This window comes from Numida meleagris, chromosome 2 (assembly GCF_002078875.1).
Source record: "Numida meleagris isolate 19003 breed g44 Domestic line chromosome 2, NumMel1.0, whole genome shotgun sequence".
Taxonomy (NCBI): domain Eukaryota; kingdom Metazoa; phylum Chordata; class Aves; order Galliformes; family Numididae; genus Numida; species Numida meleagris.
The window spans coordinates 56,426,159-56,437,939 of record NC_034410.1 but is presented as its reverse complement, the minus strand read 5'-3'; positions in this window follow the sequence as shown (position 1 = coordinate 56,437,939).

The following is an 11,781-nucleotide window of genomic DNA, read 5'->3' as shown; positions in this document are numbered from 1 at the left end:
GCCCAGCTCTCCAGCCTGTCCAGGTCTTGCTGAATGGCAGCACAGCCTTCCGGTGTGTCAGCCACTCCTCCCAGCTTTGTATCATTGGTGTACTTACTGAGGGTGGACACTATCCCCTGATCAAGGTCGCTGATGAAGATATTGAACAAGACTGGATCCGGCACCAACCACTGGGGAGCACCGCTAGTCACAGGTCTCCAAACAGACTCTGCACTGCCAGTCACAACCCTCTGAACTCAGCCAGTCAGCCAGTTCTCAACCCACCTCACCATCCACTCATCTACCCCACACTAATTCAGTCTAACATAGCAAACATAGCATGGATTCAGCAACAGGACAGCTTGGATGGACTTAAGTTGGGTTCACCGAAAACCGAACAGCAACACTGTAGGAAGTGGGACTTCTGCTCCAAAAATTTCTGTTTTCCTCTGGGCATGCTGGGATAAGAATATGCTGCTCTTTGCAAGAATTTGGACGAATCTCAGAGTATAGTGCTTTTCTTTACATATTCTGTGTTTAGAAAAACCCTTTTAAAGTACTGAATGTATATTGGTTTTGTCATAGGAGGTCATTTCTACAATAAGTTTGTACTTTGAACTACTGGTTAGAAAATTTCTTGAATAAGTATTAATAATGAATCAGACAGATTTAGAGACAAGGGCCAAATTCGTTTATTTTGAATTTTGAGTATATTGATTAAAAATCATTTCAATTTAAAAGATCCCTGGAGGGACCTTCACTTGAGGACTGTTTCTCAAGGCTTGATTTGCATATCACTGAGACCTGTCTTCACTTGCTTTTCCCTGAGATGATATCTTTGGACTATCTTTCTTCTATACCTCCTGGCAATTTTATAAATTGCTCTTCTACGGCATGCTAATATCATTGCCACTAGCCAAAAGGAGTTGCACAAAACAAAGGAGGATAATCCTTGGTTACAGTTTAGTTTGAGAATCAAGATGGAGGACAACCTCAGTGCTGAAACTCATGTACATAATAGATCCAGCCATAGTGAAGCATGTATGTAGGTTGCTCCAAAAGTAATGCCTGCTATTTGTTTCCATGAAAACAGATATAAATAATGTATGAAGCAAAGGTGTGCAATTGAATTCCTCCATGTGAAAAAAATTGCATTCATCAATGCTTGCTCAATGTTCATGGAGACTAAGCAGTGAATGTGAGCACAGTGTGATGGTGGGTTGTCTTTTTCAACAGCAGCAACAGCAACATGGTGTCACCTATGCTGGTGCAGATTTTTATGAGCGTGGCATGTAGTCTCTTGTTCACCGCAGCAAAAATGCGTAGCTCATTGTGGTGATTATGCTGAAAAGTATTGTTTTGTATCTGAGAATTTGCTCCATCAAACAGTGTTTTTGTGCTCTTTGTATCTGTTGTAGTTTCCATGGAAATAAATAGGAGGAATTACTTTCAGAGCAAGCAATATACCTTGAGCATCCCATTGAATTCAATAGGAATATCAGCATAAGGAAGGAATGTAGGGCTGAGCCTTTGATTCCTATAGAATTCTTCTTTAACCAAACAAAAGTATTACTCTGTGTTTGGATTATGTTCAATTGGAGCTGAGAAATTATTGTTTGTCTTTGAGATGCCATTCCCATGACTGTCTTTTCATAACTGATTTATGATAATTTATACTACATGCTCTCAGGACCATGTCATGTGAAAAGTAATATTTAGATAGCCAAATATCTGACACAAAAAGTATATGACAATCACACACACACGACTGAAAGTACAAGAAATCACATCTCCCAAGTTGCTCATATCTCTCTCACTGTTCGTGTTGGTTTCCTTTCAGTAAATACAACTGCAGATCTTTGGCCTGTGCCACATGTCAAATAAGGATAAGAACCTTCTCCATGGAAGTCAGTTTTCAAATGTAAATGGAGCAGATATGTAAATTTCAACGCTTTCCCTACATAATATACACATTTGAACTGCCAGATTGTGCAGGTGTATGTGCAAGGGGTAAGCTGTACATGCAAGAACCCATTTATGGTGATGAAAAAACTGATGTATGGAAAATAAAATACATTTAAAGCGAGCACTGTGGAGTGTACTGACTTTACCAGAGTAATTGTGGGAATTAATATTGAGTACCTGATCCAAAGAGACAAAAATACTGAAAAGCCAAAAGTCACTGAAAAAGAAGCAGAGAGCAAAGGATCTCCACTTTTTTTCCCTTACAAAATTTTGGTGGATTCTGATAATCTTTTTGTGCGTGCTATTTTGCTCAGATCCAATGTAATGATAGAAAACCTTGAACACAGACTTATTATTATTTTGCAGTTGCTGTGGAAATTCTAACTAGCTGGAGTTTAGATTTGAAAGTATATAACTACCCCATTTCCATCTGAATTAACATATAATACCATCTTTATTTCTGTATTTATCACAGGAAATTTTTTTTGCTTGACGTATATACATCTGGGAATACGTTGATTGTCCTATGCCATAATATCACTTCTGAAAGGAATATGTCTTTAAGTATTAGTGTTCAGTAGTACTGTTCTTAATCTCTGTTATTATAATAAATACTGAATGTCAGACTTTTTCAAAGATCCAAATTGGAAATGTGCCTTTTATCTCAGTAAAATAAGTGGAAGCTCCACACGTCATGTACATTTCAAAGTAGAGAGCTGTTATCCCAAATATGCATTGCAAGGATAATTGGAAAGGATTAATTTACTTCATGGGGATTTGATGGAGACGAATGGTCTGTTGTGCTTCCAGGAAATTGGGAATTTTGAATTCTTTACTTTTGGTGGTGCAGAATTGTCTGTGAAGTTTCTATGCTTGAGTAGTTTTAAGTGCATCTGTTTTCGAAGTAATACAAAATAAAAACTCAGGTTTTTCCTGTCTGAGGCTTATTCATATTACTACAAATTTTTAATATGAAAATTTGAATATTGAAAATATGTTTTCCCTTTAGTTTTAATATTCATACAAAAGAATTTTTTGCTAGAGTTGATACGGAATCTTTTATACGTTTATGTTTTCATGTGCATATGTACACCAAAGTTTAGGGTCTGGTGAAAGCTGGTCTCAGTAGAATCAGTCCTTTTTACAATTGTTTTAGATGTGTGTGGTTTGAGGCAGAGGGATACAGATAGAGGATTATTTTTTCAGTCCTAGTCATTAATCAAGTTCCTGTAGCAGTCGTCTAATCCCATGGTTTTACCTGAGTTGCTTTGTCCTTGTTAGTTCCACCCTTCTTAAGCAAGGCAAGTTTCTGCCTCAACATTCTACCTTTGGCCTATTTGACCTTGCCCATTTCCTTTCTGCTGTACAGCAGGTCAATAATAGTACTGTGCAAGCAGTCCTCTTTCTAGCATATTGCCAGCTTTACAGGAGCTGTTGTGAACTCCCTAGAAAAGCTGAGATGTGGCGTAATACCTACATTCACCTGCAATCAGCAGTTTTATGGTGGTATCTCTGAAAAGCAGAGGGGATTGAGTGGATGTGCCGTGAAAGAATTGATGGAATATCCCCTTTAATGCTCTCTTAAGAAGGAAGGAGTGTTCTGCAGAAATAAAGTCCAGCATATGTGCTAGCACAACAGCATTTTGGTCAGCTGGACCTCCCGTGGGGAAGACTGCAGGGTGGTTACAGTTATGTAGGCTGCTGTAGGCATCTCTGGGCTAGTCTTCCCTCAACAAAGAGATTGTCTAGAAACAAAACCTCCAGGAGCAGTATTTAGACATATAGCTTCAAAGAGGATGGCACTCCAGAGCCCCATTAGCTCAGCTCTAGTGTTGCAAGAGTATCCAATGGTGTGGGAATATCAAAGGCACCGGTACTATCATTCCCAGTGCTCAACTTCCACAGATGCACATCAGAAGTCTGAATTTCTCCCTCCTTCATAGGTATATGTGAGTCTGTTTGAATGTAGAGGTTATATTGCCTGTCACCTAGTACAGTCAGGCATTTAGTTGGCCTCAGCTGCAGACTTGAGAAACCATGAAATAAATTAATTTTATAAAGGATACTGATTTTGTTAGTCAGTGAAAAAAAGAAAAACAACCACAACAAATAATGGCAGGTACTTAAGAGTGGCTATAGCACTGTAGGGTTGCAATAGGGATACGTAAAGATAGTTTTTTCATTTATGAAACATGATAAATCAGTAGGCGATTTATAACAATATAAATCATGGTAATAATCAGTGGGAAGAGATACTCGAGACAAGATCCATGATGCTTAATGCTATCATCTAAAATCCATTTGTTCTATGTTTAGTTGTGCAGCTTATCAGTGTATTTAAAGGATACGTACTGTAGATCTCTGTTTTGAACTGGAACAACTAAAATTTTTATATTTTACTCCTTTGAGCACAGAAGAGTCAGCAGTTAGTATTGAGGAAGTTCAAATAACTATGCAGAAATATTCTGGTAATGCAAGTCCTACGCTCACTCACAAAAGTGGTTTCACAGAATATAAGAAATGGCTCAGATCCCTTAGTCAGCAACCAAAGTAACCAAGTTCTGGTCAGATACCAGGTGTTATTGTGCCATCAGCAAATCTAGCTATTTGTTCTTTGGACAACTGACTACTGCCTGCTGCTCACAGCTAGGGCTCCATGTTACTTTGCTACTGTGGCAGCTGCCAGTCTTCTCTGAGTGATTCTCCAAGAAATTCCATTTCTGCATCTCAAAAGTATCCCTGTTTGTTGACACTGCGCATGACTGAAATGATATTTTCATATTTCAGAGCAGTTGAAGCCCCTTAAAGCAGAGGGCTGCAAGTGTGAAAAAGAGATATGTTGTTCCCTAATGGCTTATTACCATCCCATTTGCAATTCAGATCAGTTATAAATTGACTGAAATTTTTAAACACATAGCAGGCAGTTTAAACTAATGATTGTCTGGAGGTTCACATCTGACATGAACTAAGCTTCTGTTCAAAACAAATTGCAAATAATTCCTCCCTTAGAGTCAAAATGTCACTTTTTACACAGCGCGTTGTTGCCTGATTTTGTCAGCTACATTAAAATAAAGCCAAATAAATAAATAAATAAACCCAACTAGCTATCCACTGAGTGTTCTGAACATAGGGCGACCCTGCTACTATCCCTTATTTACAATAAGCGTGCGGAGCTCCGCACAGTCTGCTGAAAGGTCCTTTCTCCCTCAAAAGCCCCAACTGCGCCGAAGGTGCTGGGGTCAGCAGCAGGCCTGGGTTGCCTAGCAATCCCCAGCAAGCTGCCCACCGCCCTCCAGGCTGGGGGTACCATCTGAGTTCTTGCCTCATCTCCTGCCTGGGGACTGCTTGCCCATGCCTGCTCAAACATTTCCTCTGAGGTAGCCATGTATAGATGGCTGGAGGGACTGTGAGTGCTGTGTGGATGAGGCACACGGGCCTCCCAGCCCCAGAGATGTGGTTCAACATTAAACCTTCGCTGTATATAGACAACTGCTTAAAGAAGCAATTCAGAATTCGGATTCAATTCCATCAGGATTTTGAAGTCCACAACTCTCGTAATGATAACTGGGGAAGCTCTTCAAAAATGCCCAATGGGGCCACCAGGGTATGTTTAATGCGTGATTGAAATTGGATTTCCCTTCAAAAAATAAGCCATCTGAGGGGGACTCACTGGAGAAATCTTGATGACTTGCAGCTGCTGATTACTAATTTTGAATAGGGAAGTATTTTGCTAATTTCTAAAGGGAATAAGCTTATGTAGAGAGGAAAAAAAATAGGTCAGTTTCTTTTGATGTAATCCTTGTGTATTTTTGCTTTCTAGGTGTTGGCCACAGGGAACCAGTTTGGGACAGTTTCTTTTTTTCTTCATGCAGTGTTACTGGGTCAGATATCCTGGTTAGATGTTACTTGAAAGCCTGTGTTACTTGACTGGCTGTCTTGGGCTCAAAAAAAAGATGTTGTTTTTTTTTTCTTTTTCCCCCAAAAATAGCACAAAGGACTCTCTTATATACATCAAACTATTTGTTCAGTTGCTATTTATTTAAGTTTTCGTCTTGAACTCTGAACCAATATACTTTGTACAGCATTACATGTCTCAAACGTTTTTGCATAGTGCATAGACTTACTGGTTACTTTTTTGGTTCCTTTTCCACTGAAAAATATTTCTTAACTGTTGCTAAAATGTTGAGGTGATGTAGATACCTGATCAAGGAAAATTTTATTGTTGGTGAAAGTATGATGCGGTTTTTAACTATCAAAACACAAATTTTACTGAAAACACTGATTTTCCTTCTGAAAATTATGAATGCATAATTAGTTTTAGTCAATGCATGAGAAGAAGTCATTAAACAATACTTGATTTAGAATGTCACTGTATTTGTGAGAAGAGGAATGCTGAAACCAAATGAAAGAGACTTTTCTTTGCTAAATGAGAACTTTCATGATAAATTTTCCTACTACATAATCATTGCATGTTAGAAAAAAAGAGCATATTTTAAAGAAACCTTTACCCAACCCCATTTTTTTTTTTACAGCAGATGTCATTTGTTGTTTGTTTGTTTTGTTTTGTTTTATGTCTGAAAAGAGATGGGAAATGTAAAAAAGCATTCCTTAAGGTATATTCCTAGCTTTATGATCTTTTTGGGAATACCTACCTGCTTATAACTAGGTTTAGGAAAGATATATGCACAAATCTCTTACATTTTCCTTACACATATGTATGTACAGTTGCATGGTTGAAATGTGGTGTACTTTGTACTCTACAGAAAAAAGAATGGGTCTCAGATAACTGATTATATTAATATAGGTCAACTAACTATAGAATGAGTTGCCTCATTCAAAGGATCTTTTGAGTGCTGCCACTTTCCTCGATATGTCTATGATGTTGAAGGCTGAGTTCACATCCTGTTTGCCCTGGCTACACTTAAATGTATAAAAAAGTCTTGCTGATGTGGTTTAAGGCTAAAACTCCATCAAAAGCATCTTTCACTGCACGGTGAGTGCTCAGGAGGGTACATGGTATTTCTTAGCCATCTCTCTAATATGTGTTGTGTATGTTGAAGACTGTAGATCCATCAATCTACAGCTTTGCTCTGCTGTTTTGTCCCCAGTCAGATTTATGCTGTGACAATAGATATATAACATTACCCTTAATTTAGGCTGAAGCAGCGTTCTTAATCCCTTTGACAGAGGCTATACCAGATATGTAATGCTTTGATACCAAGGTGTTGTGCATGATATAAATAATTACACAAACACCTTTTCCCTCTCAGAGTAGCAGTGAAACTTTTTTTTGTGAGTAACAATGTGTATGCTGGAGGGTTGTCTAGGAGACAGAAAATATCTTTGCTAAACAATGCTGCTATCCACCACTGTATTAAAAACGCTTCAAGATTTGCTTTTGCAAGAGATTGTGTGTGTCATTTATTCACATAAGTCCTACTTTCTTAGATGGAATCTCAAGTGAAAATAAAAATAAATGGATATCCTAAAGTCATTGCAAACCATTTCTGATGCTTTTACTTTACATTTTTTTTCATGGTGACATCCATCAGAATCTAATCTCTTAATAAACTTAGGCTGTACATTGCACTTTCTTCCTTCACATGGCCCTTGAGAGAGAATTTTCTAATACAATGAGGATGATAAAGAAAAGAACCTTTATTATTTTATTTTAGTGCAAGAGGGACACAGAAGAACAGATTCTTTACAAGTAACACAAAAGCCACTTTAAAGAATTGCTGAGCTGTATATTGCATTACCTTTGACACAAGGACCTACAATCTGTATTGCATGGGTTTCAAGCAGATCCCAAGCAAATCAAATAAATTCAAGTACTTTTTGTCTTATTAAGTTTTAGTAAATGTGCTATAGTTGCAGGATATTGGAACATCCAAAAGATTCTGAGGTTTTAGGTAGGCTTGGATAATCATCGAAAGGCTTGAAGACTTTTTTTGAGCTATAGGAACTATTGTTGTCTGTGATATCAGGCTGGAAATCTCCCAAGAATGGCTCCTTGGAAAGATTATTGTTATTTCAATATTTTAACTAAAGAAAGAGCCTATTGTCATACATGATTATTGGCCTAATCCTGCAAACCTTTTTTACAGTGCTTTCAAACTTGAAGTCAGCAAAACTAAGTGCAATAAAATATATCAATATATTACAGGAATTATTACTACCTTAGCAAAAGAGTGAAAAGAGTGACAGACAAACTATATTATATACCACTCTTTTTATACTCCTGTTTCCTACTTACTTGAATTGTAAGTAAACAGAACAGGACGTTGCAGGGCAGAGACACTTTTTATGTGCTGTGTTAGAGTACAGTGTCAGTGGCCTTGTTGATGAATATGGGTCTGTGCATTCTGATAACACAGTAAAAATTGCAATATTATTTATTATCTTCTGATACATTTAACACTGAAATCTGCAGGGAGGTAGTCAGCATAATAGTGGGGAAAAAAAATCCACCAGTAAATAGGAAAGTTTTTACAGTTACTCATTTAGCACACAAACTAATTCCTAATAATTGAGTGTACATGTACGTTATGTATTTTGTATTCTGCAAGCTCTTTTGCAACATGTGGTGTATGGTACAAATGAAATGAGTTTTCTAGCTTCTTAGATATGTTAGAGTGAGAGCTCTTAGCATTTCTGATGACTCACATTGTCACTCGTGATTTAATAATTGATCTGTACTCTTCAGTGTAATGAACCCTGTAATTTATTAACAGATGAAAAGGGTTCCCATAATTAGTGTGCTGATGTTTGACAGGAAAAGTGAATTTTTGAGGTACTACTACTATAAAATATTGTTGGTAAATGTGATTTGTTTTTATGCTTGGTGAAGCATTTTTTGCTAGCAGTCTGGATAAAATATAAATACATGTTTGTGGTGAACTTGTTCTTGAACAAATTTTGTCTAGTGTCTCTGCCATCATTTTTGAAATGGTTGTGAAATATAGGAGTTTCCCATAAAAGGCTCTGTCCAAGACACTTCCTCAGGACTTTTAGTGAGGATCAGTGTTGACCGATAAGAAATGAACATTCATCTCAGTAAGTCTGTTCTTCTTGAGCCAATGACCAAGTGTTACTGTGAACATATAAGTCTCTATATCCTACTTTCACTTAGTTTGTTACCATTCCTGCTGTGTATTGATGAAGAAATATAGGAGTGTATGTATTGGCCAGTACTGAGATATATAACCCTAACACATACGAAAAGAACTCTGGGGAGGAGAAGGGGGAAGGGTACGGAAGGGGAAGGAGAGGGGAAGTGAGAGGAAGGGAAGGAAAAGGAAGGGGGAAGGGAAGGGGAAAGGGAGAAGGGAGAATGAGGAAGAGGGAAGAGAAGGGAAGGGATGGGGAAAGGGAAGGGAAGTGGGAAGGGAAGTGAAAAAGAGAAAGGGAAGGGAAAGGGGAGGAGAGATACCATGCAATTCTTCTTTGGACATGTGAGTTAGAAGGCAGTATACTGTCACGACTTACTCTTCCCACAAAAGCAGAGTGTCGATGTGAGATTCTAGTGCTTCTTGAAGGATTAAAATGCTAAATGTTATAGTATAAAAAGAATTAGTGACAAAGCAAGTGACAGGGTTTGGTTTTTTCCCAATGTGTGAAAAAATCAGTGATTTAAAGGTGGGCTCTCCATTACCCTTTAAAATGGCATTGTATTTTCTTGAAGTTCCACGGAATCTGTCCTTGAGCCCTTAAAAAAACCCAAAATGACAAAGAAAATGGGAGAAATCTCTGAGCATTTTTTCACCAAAGATAAGGACAATTTTTACCACTTTCAGTTGTGATTAAAATAAATAAATAAATAAAGATATAGTTAAGTGAACATTAGGCACCATTACCCATTTGCTCTCATTTCCTCCTCATATTCTAATAAATGAAAAGAAAAATTACTGCCAGGAAATATACATTTTTTAATGTTCAAGTATGGGATAATGTCTCTATTTATAGCTTTAAAATTCCAAGAGTAGTAGATGTTGTTGTAATGTTAGCTGATAGTCATTGTCATTTGTAAATAGGAATATAAATAGAATAAGTAGGACCATTGGTTTTCTTGATGCATATTTATGTGTATTCTTCACTGAGTTCTTTGGGGAGAAAAAAAAGGTAAAAATCCATGGTTGATGTTCCTGCTGTTTTCAGACATTGATGTTTATTTAAACTTAACTTCATTGCTAAAGATTGATAAAAGATTCACCAGCGTAAGAAACTTCAAAAAGGTATTACTATATTTTAACGCTAGTTTTAAACAGAATTTTAACACGTAATATAAACCTATTGATAGTCAGTATTAAATTTCAATTGAACTGAATTTTGAAGGTCAGCTTGAATCTTCAGGATTTCCTGAAGTAATTTGCAGCCAGAGGTCATTAAGAGACACAAACAAATGTGTAAATAGCTTCATAGGTCAGTAAACCCAATAATTTCAGTGGAAATGTGTGTCTGTGATGTTATTCCCATGTATGATTGAAGAATTTCCATTTCTGTAGTGTATGGACATATACATAAGCGTGATTACTGAGTTAAAATCTCTGACTTAATTTGTAGTTTGTATACTTTTTATTTATAATAAGCATATTCAGTTGAAAATGTAGCCCTTGGAGAATTCCTGTTGTTCAGAAATTAAATGTAGGTGGTGTGTATGGTTTCTTCAGTTTATTCCTCGTTGCTAGCATTGTGGATTGCCTTTGAAATAATATTGTGAAGGTAAACTGTATTATACAGGTGAGTTGCCAAGTCTCTTTTTTTCCTAATAGAAGTTCAACAACTGCAAGCTTTCTCTTGGACCTCAAGAAAAAAAACAAGATAGGCACTAAAAAGATTATCACATTCCTAGTTAAGCATCTGATTCCAAATGACATATACAGTCAGTAAAATCTTTTCTTATTGGCTTTAAGATCACCCTTTAAATTCATTGTTTGATCCAAAGGTTCGCAATTATCCTAGACTCTAGATGCAAGCCATGAATAGTAAGTTAGATTTTTATTCTGCCTAACTCTTGCTGTGCTGTGTTTGGTGATAAATGCCCCTGGTGATAAATTACTTTGACCTTCATACCATTTAGATTTCATGTCATGAGGTCTTATCTAAAATTTAGTGCCATCTACAGAAGCTTGAATATCATTTTTAAAGGAACCAGAATTGAGCCTATATTTCAGTCATGTAGACCTCTCTTTACCGTTGCTCCTGTCACTAAGCCATCTTAAATGGACAGAAGTAAATAAACCAGCTGAGATTTAAATATCACCTATCCGGGTATTGAATAAATAATCAGAAAACTGGATGTTTTGAATGGTGAAAACCTGGCATAGCTAGAATTTAGTACATTTGGAATAAAACTCTGACTAATTGATATTGGTTTCTTTCACTTTGAAAGAACATGCTTGTTAATTCGTTGTTGTATAAAATAAGAGATTGGCTATGTAGCTGTTTTTATTGGATGAAAGACAATAGTTGTTCAGGTTTTACAAACATGTGCTAACCAACAAAGTATTCGTGAGATAAGAATGTATTGCCCTGACTAGCAACTAAAAAAAAGAGAATTGCCAATTGACTGTATTGTGGTCTGAACATTCAGAGACACAACTGCATTCTGAAGGCATTGTCTGTGCCAAGACACTTGACAATGAAGGTGTAGCTTTCAATGTGCTCATGGGGTTCAGCATCTTTCTGTGTCTGTGACAGCTGTGATGACTCAGAATATTAACCAAATCAGCTTTAAATACCTCTTTAGCTAAACAGTTGCTTTTCAGATCTTTAGAATCTTTTTTTGCCATTCTCTTCTCTCCTTCTTTATGAAATTAAAAACACATATTTGTACTA